The sequence below is a fragment of the Notechis scutatus genome, chromosome 3 (genome assembly GCF_049901735.1).
Source record: "Notechis scutatus isolate UNSWTSFEM ecotype Mainland chromosome 3, rNotScu1.2, whole genome shotgun sequence".
In the NCBI taxonomy this organism is placed as follows: domain Eukaryota; kingdom Metazoa; phylum Chordata; class Lepidosauria; order Squamata; family Elapidae; genus Notechis; species Notechis scutatus.
This window is the reverse complement of record NC_142011.1, coordinates 180,830,910-180,841,056: the sequence shown is the minus strand read 5'-3', so window position 1 is coordinate 180,841,056 and position 10,147 is coordinate 180,830,910.

Genomic DNA, 10,147 nt, shown 5'->3' with positions numbered 1-10,147 from the left:
AATTTCAGGCATTCTAATTGTGTGGAGATACCAGAAATTGAACATGAAATTTCTGCATCTGTTGGCAGCTTCTCCATACAACACTGATTTGGGGAAAATTATTATTACTTTAAACATTTCCATCCTGATTATTGGATATATGGAATAGCTATGCAGATCTGAAGAAAAAGCAGTGGATATGTAGTAAATGAATAAGCAAACATAGGCTGAGGTGTTCCAACATTTTAAGCACTCTTCTGTAATCTATTTTTAGATGAAATTAACATAAACTTTTGCTGCTTCTGATCTTCAGGACTGATTTTAAATACTTTAAGATTATATCTTCCCTTAGTTTCTTTAACTTTAGCAATCTGAAGAGAAGGAGCTTCAAAGGGGGAAGGAATGATTAACCAAGATAATGAGAAAACAACCTTAAATTTACCTGTAGCTGTAATTATGAGCTTCTTCTACATGCTAAGAACCCTTAAAGTAATTTGTTTTGTATACTTGGTTACTCTGTCTTGCTATATATACTTTACTCCTTATCTCCTTATCTTTTAACCTAATCCTATTTAAAACATTTCTTAAAATGAAAGTCTGCCTTTTATAAATTGGTGTTTTCCAGATGTGTGCCTGATAGATAAATTAAAGCATCTTACCCAACCTGGTCTTATCTAACCATCCCCTCCAGGGATGCCAGCTTTCTACCACCATCATTTCTGATTGCATGCCCCCCCCAATTTTTTTTTCTTGTCAAGAAACATGGGATCCAAAGTCCAATACTTCCAGAGGCATCAGGTTGGAAAATATGGTTCTGTTTGTTTGAACTAGCTTCCTGGAGTTTCTATAATGCTGAAAGGGGAAAGCAAGTGTCCATTTTGCAAAGAGATCTAGCAACGAAGATCAGGCTGAGGTAACCCTTGATGCATTTGATCCACTTTGCACTTGCTATATGATGGGAAAGAAGAGACACAATCGAGGGGCAGATTTGGAAAACTCTGCATGGAGAAATGATTTCCCCCTCAAATCAGGCTTTTTAGCAGCCTGTGCTTATTTCCAGTTCATCCTACCAGGGGTTTCTATCCATGAGTAGAAAAGCATTAGGGAAAGCTGAACTTTTAGAACTCTCAATTGTCTCTAAAAATCCCAGAGTTGAGACTTTTAATACTTCTTTATTGAATAGATTGAGGGAACTCATTTATAAATGACCTGTCCAGCTCCAAATGCAGCACTATCATTATGTACAATTTTCTGTTCTACCAAAGGCAAAACTATCGTGGCAAAAAAAAAAACCTATTGCCATCTGCATTTCAGTTCTTTCCATTAGAAAATTACCTTGTGGAGTAATCGTGCCCTAAAGGTTAATGAACATTCATTACAGTGAAGTAAATGGATAATGAAAAGACAAAATGAGCTTTTAGCTCATGAATTTAAGAGAAGAAATTGGGACTTCTGCACTGGAAGCATTACAATTACATGAGGTATTGAAAGCAATTTTGGGGTGGAAGCATATTGTTTATGAATTGCAAAAATTCTGAAGACCTACTGCTTATCTGTAGTCACACCTTGCCACTCCAATTAAAATTTTAATAAACATTACTGGACTTTTGACACTGCTAAAAAATCTGTGTTACATGTCACTTTTCAGAGTAGATTTATTGTTTTGATTTCAGTTTACAAGCCTTTATTGTAAGAAATCATTTAGGGGTGGGGTTTTGGCACAGAAAGATACTCATTTGCATTCAGAAAATTATTAAAAATAATTTACTATATTTTCCAGATGTATTATTGAAAAAGTGCTCCATCTGCAGGCTTAGCTAAGTTTATAAAATTCTTATGGACAAAGAAGAGGAAGAGGGAGGAAGAGCTGGAGACAAGATTAATAATTTAAGGAAAAGCCATTTGAATTGTCTTGGTTTGTCTTAATCTGAGCTTTCCAACACTCCCCCTTGTGTCTGTCAAATCCCTCTTCCTAATTAGATTTTAGATCAGGATTGTCTTTCTTAGGGATTTGCATGGTAAAACATAGGCAGGCATTTGTCAAGACATTCTCTGAAGGCTGCCTTATTGATGTAGCAGCAAATGCTAAAATAGATCAGATGGCATTTCTTTTTAATTGTCTGAAAAATATGTACATAATATGGTTCTTCTGTTGTTTTAGCTTTCTGTCATTGATTTCTAAATGCATCAAAGCTGCTGTCCTATACACAATGACTTAGAAAGTAAGACCTTTTGAATATAATAAGATATGTATTTGTAGGTAAACCTGTTCAGTATTATAACTCTACCATATAAGAACCATTTGACTTCTTTTCTCCTCCCACCCCTCATTGCCCAATATTCTGGTAACAGGCATTTTGTAATTGCTCATAAATATAGAATAATTTCTGTCCTCCAGAGAAACAAGAAACCGTAACTTGGTTGATGTCTACTGAAGCTTAAGAGACTTGCATGTACTAAATTAATGAAATCTTATTAAAGTCTGGCTTCAAGGACAGCATTTTAAATATTTATTTAAGCCCTTTATATTTTGCATTTTAAAGAGTGAATCGTTACCATTTTTACTATGCATGCACTGCAAAAAAAAAAGAGCATGCAATAGGTGAAAATAGACAACAAAAACTCTTAAAAATACATTTAGGGAATACAAAAACACATTATATATATTTGCATGAATGTGATAAGGTTTGAAGTTTGTGGCTAACTGAGATATCAGATCCTAAAGTGTGCCTCCATTAAGTGAGCCTGCAGACACTTGCCTTCTGCCCCACTGGTTCCCTGACTTGGTCAGGTTTTTTTAAAAAAATAATTAAGATTATTTTATTTAAAAATAAAAGGAAATTTTGCATTGCTGCTCTCCACACGCACCTCCTCAGGAAATAAACAGTGCAAAATATATGTGGAAATGAGTTCACTAGCACATAAAACAAACAACCCCTGAATGTTGATCAGAGAGTAGTAGGGAGCATTCTGGGGACTTCACTAGGTGATGTCTCCTTGTGAGAAATGTTCAAAATGTCCCTTTGTGAACTGACAAGTTCCTGGCTTGTGGCAGCTCTATTAGTGTTCCTATGAGGACAGTTCATGAATAAAGATTGAATTCCTCCACTACTTGAATAGGAAACAACTGCTTAAATAAATATACAGATATATCTGAGCAAAGTACCTCAGCCAACTGAAAGTCAAGAAACAGGTATATTACAATGGTGCTCATATCCAAATAAGCCAGTGATCCATATTTTTTAATGTCATGGCTTGATTGCTGTCTCAGGGGTTGGAAAGTATACATTGACTGAGTATCTTAAAGGGGGTGGGGGAAGAGTTGTCCAAATTATAGAGGAAAACTATATAGACAAATAATATGTGGAAAAGTTATCTACATTGCTTGATAGAGTAATGTCCCAAGCTTGACTTATCAGAAAAGAAAGATCCAGAATTGTGGGGAACAAATAAGTGCTCATCATTTTCAGCATAACGCCATATAACATTAGAAGAAAAATCTTGTGGACAGCCAACTAATTTTTACAAGAACAAGAAATTACAATATTTATTAATAGCACATGATAAAGGTGATGACTGTATCAGTCTATCCTCAGAATCAGATACATAGAAATACATTGGCCTTGATTCAACTTTCACATAATGTAGTACTAAGGGTACTCTCAAACTGAAAGAATAGTTAGCCTGATATTTTTTATGCTCACTTTGTAATGATTAAAGATGATTCTATGGTTAATATGCAAAATGGATAACCATACCACTGTAGCATCTGCAGTCATACCACTGCAATCTGTTTTAGGCATTTGGGAATTGTCTACTGTATTCACATTCTTGAGAAGCTCAGCCATATCATCATTCTGAGACACTAAGTGAATGGGACCTTGGCAGAATTACCAACCATCACTTCCACTCAGTCAATGGAGCCTCAGCAATGGGAAAGATACTTAGTTCATTACTACTCTTGCCTTTTAATTAACCTTCCTAATATACTACCCTCCAGTGTGTTAAGCAACAAACCCACGAAAGATTTAGAATTATGGGAACAGCAGGAATTAAATGTGACTTAAGAACACATTTATTTAATATTTTAATTCAGCACCAGTGAAAGAGCTCAGGTTGAGGAATTTACAAACTATTTTCCACAAAAATTTCATGCAAGTTAAGTTCCTGTAGTAGGTTTATTATTTTTGTGAATACAATGCTTGTGTTATCAGTATTTTTCTGCATCAAGTCTTAAATAAAGATTGGCTGTAAATAAAGATTTACATACAGTAAAGTGGTGGGATTCAAAAAAATTTACTACTGGTTCTGTAGGTGTGGCTTGGTGGTATTTGCCGGTTCTCTGACTTACTCAAAATTTTCGCTACCGGTTCTCCAGAACTGGTCAGAACCTGATGAATACCACCTCTGATACAATAGTCTTCTAATAGATTTCTTTTCTGGTCAGGATTTATATAAATAAAACCAGTTACTATAACCAGCTAAAGGTGTCCTGAATTCTACAAGTGAACTTTGCATTTTATCACATTGTATTCCCCCTAACAGTACACACTGAAATGCAAACTGTATTTCTTAAAGATTTTCCACAAATTTCTGATTATGAATTGTACATTTTCTTGCAAGCCAGGGTATTAAAAGTTCTGTTCTGACCTAGGCTTCCCCAAAAAGCAGTAAGCAGGCTCTTGGGCCTGGCAAAACCTCTTTTATTAAATGAAGGTGAATTTCTTGCATCCACATTCAGCCAAAGCCCTGGCAAACAGTCTTTCAGGGGTATAATTAGGAACACAGACCTTATCTAGCTTGGAGAGCTGCCAAGTAAATATTTTCAAATGCAGTGCTGACAAGGAAGGACTCAGCACAGAGTCTCTGAGATGCACAGACAGATCTTTACACTGCTGCAATGAACGAATTGATTCCTGCAAAATCCCCTTCCCCTTTTGCTCCTCTTTTAATTAATTTATTTATTTATTTGATTTGCCAATTGTTTACAAGATAATAAGTATAAGTGTATACATAGTTGTGAATACATGAAATGGGTACATATAAGAAAAATAAAAGAAGAATAAGAGAAACAATAGGACAGGGACGGTAGGCACGTTGGTGCGCTTATGCACGCCCCCTACAGACCTCTTAGGAAAGGGGTGAGGTCAATAGTAGACAGTCTAAGGTTAAAGTTTTTGGGGTTTGGGGAAGAGACTACAGAGTCGGGTAGAGTATTCCAGACATTGACCACTCTATTGCTGAAGTCGTATTTCCTGCAATCAAGTTTAGTGCGGTTTACTTTGAGTTTGTATCTATTGTGTGCTCTTGTGTTGTTATGGTTGAAGCTGAAGTATTCATTGACAGGTAGGACATTGCAATGTATGATTTTATATACCATGTTTAAGTCAGACCGAAGACGGCGTAATTCAAGGTTTTCTAGTTCTAGAATTTCAAGTCTGGTGGCATAAGGTATTCTACAACGAGTAGAAGAGTGGAGAACTCTTATTGTGAAATATTTCTGGACTTTCTCAATTGTGCTAATATCAGATACGTAATGAGGGTTCCAGACTGATGAACTGTATTCGAGTATTGGTCTAGCAAATGTTTTGTATGCTCTGGTTAGTAGTGTGATATTACCAGAGAAAAAGCTACGTAGGATTAGGTTAACAACTCTTAATGCCTTTTTGGCTGTGTAGTTGCAGTGGGCTCTAGCACTTAGATCATTAGAGGTGAGTATTCCAAGGTCCTTTACAGAGCTTGGGTCATCAACAAGATCTTGACTATTCAGCTTGTATTTTATTTTCTGATTTTTTTTGCCAATATGTAAGACAGAGCATTTATTTGTTGAAATTTGAAGTTGCCATTTGTTTGACCATTCAGATACATAGTCAAGATCTTTTGTAGGGTAGCAGTATTGTCTGTGGTATTGAACAGCTTTACATCATCAGCGAAGAGAACGCAATTGCTCTTAATATGATCACAGAGGTCGTTTATGTAGAGTATGAAGAGAGTTGGTCCTAGAACACTGCCTTGGGGGACACCACTATTGACAGGTACTGGATTTGATAGGACGCTCCCGATTTTGACCATTTGTTGTCTGTTTGACAGGAATGCTTCTATCCAGTTATTCAGTTGTCCAGAGATACCATAGGATTTTATTTTTAGGAGTAGTTTGTTGTGTACCACTGAATCAAAGGCTTTACAGAAGTCTATGTAGATTGCGTCTATTGCTTTGCCCTGGTCGAGTTGTGTCGTCCATATGTTTTTGCAGTGTAAGAGTTGCAGATTACAGGATAGTTTTTTTCTGAAACCAAATTGTTTATTGGAGAGTAGGTTATTTGTCTCTAAGTGGAGGATAATGGATTGGTTAATAATTGATTCCATGACTTTACAGGTGACGCAGCATAAGGAGATTGGCCTGTAATTTTCAACTAGGCTTGGGTCTCCCTTTTTGAAGATGGGGATGACTGTGGCTTGTGACCATAGGTTAGGCAAGGAGCTGGTCCTGAAAGATCTCTATGGGAGAGAGCCATTCACCATCCACCTGTGGCTTTACTCCCATGTCAACCCTTAGTTCATAATTGTTCTTTTCTTTTGGCAGCTCTGCGCACGTGCAAGCTGGGAACCAGCTCCAGGTGCTATCCCACCTCACTGCTGTTTGACTCTGAAGGCAGCTGAAAACTGCCAGGTTGCCCTGGCCCCATCTCTACCTCTGATGCAGAGCCCACATCTGAGCCTTCCTCGGCCTCCAGGACTGGCCTATGTTCCTCCCTAACCTCCTCACTGTCCGACTCTGCTGCCAGCTCTGCTAGCCACCAGCGGGCCACAACAAATTCCAAAATATTTTTCAAGTACTTATAATCCAATTCTAAGCATAAAGACAGAAGTTATTTTGACACACTTAGAAAGGTAGCTTTAGTATTCATTTAATCAAATATACATAAACATATTTTAAAAAGTAAGATCAGAAACCCATCCTTTACAGTCCATCCAAAGTCTACGTTACACTTCCCTAGTCTCAAAGACTGACATAAATCACTGATGCAGAAACATCCCATCTCCACAAAACCAGTTAAGCTTGACCTATCCATGTCAAACTGACATCTGCTAAGCCAATGTGACGAGGGAATGGAAGCACACACACAAAGCAGTGCAACACCATTATAAGCCAAAGTAGTGCATCTCAGATCTGAGTTTTTCAAGAAGAATGATAGGAGCAAGTAAAATACGATTTTTGTGGTAAAAATGGTGACTTGGGGCATGTGAAGAAAGTAAGCAATAAAGTTTATCGAGCAGACTCCCAAGAAATGTCCATTGGGCAAAAATCATTTCAATAAAATAAAACAATACCATAAAAAACTGTGAAGGACAGTAAAAGATTATAAAACTATTCAGAATCCGAATACTCTTCATCAGTGTAACTCTGGCTTAATTTACATTTCCTTACTCCTATAGTGTGTGTGTGTGTATGTCTGTATGTGTGTGTATATGTGTCTGTGTTTGTATTTTTTTTCCTCTATAATAAGAGTGGGAAAAGATTGGTAAGTCTTCTGCTGGGCAAAGTGCATCCATTTATATCTGTAAACCCACTAAAGAGCTACAAAAACATATAAGAAAGCTCAAGGTTGAAAGATTATAAAACATATTACCTTAGCAAACTAGGAGAAATTCATCATTCTTGTAATGAAGTAATATACTATAGCCTATTTTTGAAAGGAATTTGCAGGATGTATTTTAGCCAATGAAATTACAGTCGCTTGGCATTCATTTCTCCAGAGGTTTATTCTGAGGAGTTAAAAAGAAGTTGAAATAGCTGCTGTGCTCCTGAAAAAGCAAAAAATCTGAGCATCCTATGCCATTTTTTAAAATTCCATCATGTCTAATAACTAAACTGAATTTAAACTAAAGTCATTCTTTAGAAATTTTATAAAGTATCTCAAATATCTAGTTATCTCTGTTAAAAAAAAACAAAAAAGATTAAATGCAACCACTACATAGTCCACTGTTAAATAGTGTGACATTTTTTTTTTTTTTTGTTATCTTAGGGTAGAATAGGATAGGATGGAATGGAGTGGAATAGGATGGGATATAATAGAATAAAAGAGTTGGAAGGGACCTTGGAGCAGTGGTGGGATTCAAAAATGTTTACTAACGATTCTGTGGGTGTTGCTTGGTGGGCATGGCAGGGGAAGGATACTGTAAAATCTCCATTCCCTCCCCACCTGCTTTCCAGCTCCGTTCTGTTGGGCAGGGCAACAAAAGAAGACCCAGCCAATCAGCTGGGACTCTGGAGGCAGAGAATAGATGGAGGCAGGGCCAGTCAGAGGTGGTATTTGCTGGTTTTCCAAAATCCAGAGCTGGTCAGAGCCTGCTGAATACCACATCTGCCTTGGAGGTCTTCTATCTTGCTGCTGTTAAGGCTACAATTGTCAAAATACTTAAGCAGCAAAGAAGCCTCATTAAACACAGGAGGGGTCCTACATCTAAATAAATATGCAAAGATTTTGAAAATGCTGCAGGCTCTCAAAGATAATGTATCTGTTAATCATTTTTGTTATTTGGTTTGAAGCAGAAATCTTTTTTAAAAAATTGCCATTGTTTTTGCTACCGGGATGTAATATAACTAAGTTTGGCTCGGAGATCAACCCAACTTTTAACATTTTTCATTCACGTGGCATTTCAGATGAACCTGGGCAATTAAATGATGGTCTGAGCATGAAGATGCAGCTTTGGTACAAAAAGTCATATTCTATTTATCCACAGATAGAACCAAAGTTTGTTTCTACAAATAACCTAGCTATACCTCTTAAATTTTCTCTTCTTTCATCAAACAGAGGATTTCTTGTGCTTTATTCGATTCTTATTTCTTCCAGGGATTTATTCCACAAATGTTAACTGCAAATGCCAGGAATAGAATATGGACATCATCTCCATTTTAAAGAGAGGTTAATATAATACTTCTATTCAGGGTATCTGAAGAGCCATCTTACCCACCTCACTCATTCCAGCAGAAAGGACCTACTTCAGATTCCATCTGCCAAAATTTTTTGGCTGGCAGAGTCCAGGAGAAGAGCCTTTTCCACTGTAGCCTTCAAGAATATTCTCCCATCAGTTGTGAGATCCACCCCACATTCCTGGCCTTCGAGAAGAGCCTTCAAACTTAGCCTGCTATATTGGGGTGGCTGATGGGGTAGAGAAGATTCTCACCCCCAGGCTGCCCATCAACTTGGTTCTTAACTTTTCATCTTTTTAATTCTACTTTTAATTGGAGGTGGGGGGTAGCAGTTTTTAACTTCTGCCCACCCAAAAATATCATTATCGATTACATTTATATGCCACCTGACCTCCATGGAATCTTGACAGTTTGCAAATTATTTATTAGTTATATCATTTTTAGAAGGGCAGTCCCTCTAAGAAAGCAATAGCTTCTTTCTTCCCAATTGTCCGTTAATTCTCATTATGTTTTAGCATGCTTTCATAGTTGTACAAAATTAGACCAGATGCACACTGATCCTCAGTCTATACTTTGAATTTAAGCTGATAAACTGGCAGTTTAATCCTACCTTAACATATGCGTTAAGACAGTAAATCAGAAGTCAACAGGGGTCATGTACTGGACACAAGGCAACTAGAAGAAAGAATCTGTATCCTGTGACATCTTTTTACAGCTCCTAGCCTGCCAATATCTGCTGTTTTGATATAGCAGTTTTACACTGTTTAATGAGGCGGACTGAGGATTATGGCAACAGCCTAAACAATGGATTTTAAAAATGGGGATGAAGAAGAATTCTCTATTCCCATTCTTTTTCATTTCCTTTTCCATCAGTGGGGCTCATTGTCGTTGGTGTCTCAATGGGCCAGGGACAAAGAAATTTCTCTGTTTTGAAACTGGTTGTATGTGATGACTCACTTTAAGAATAAAAACTCCATCATACTCCCTTCCTGTTCTTGTCAAACACAAAGAGCTTTTAGTTAGTAGTTATACTGGCCAGAGTCAGCATGGTTAAGAAGCTAATTGGATACAGACCAGCCACCTTGCCTCCTGCAACATTAATCTTCTTACTTAACAGTAGGTCACAATATCCAATTAATTGAATTGCTTTTGGTATGTTCACTAGATGAGAAATAGCTAAATAGCTATTGTGCATAAAAGATCACCAAATAGGGAAGCAGGTTAATCACCTTC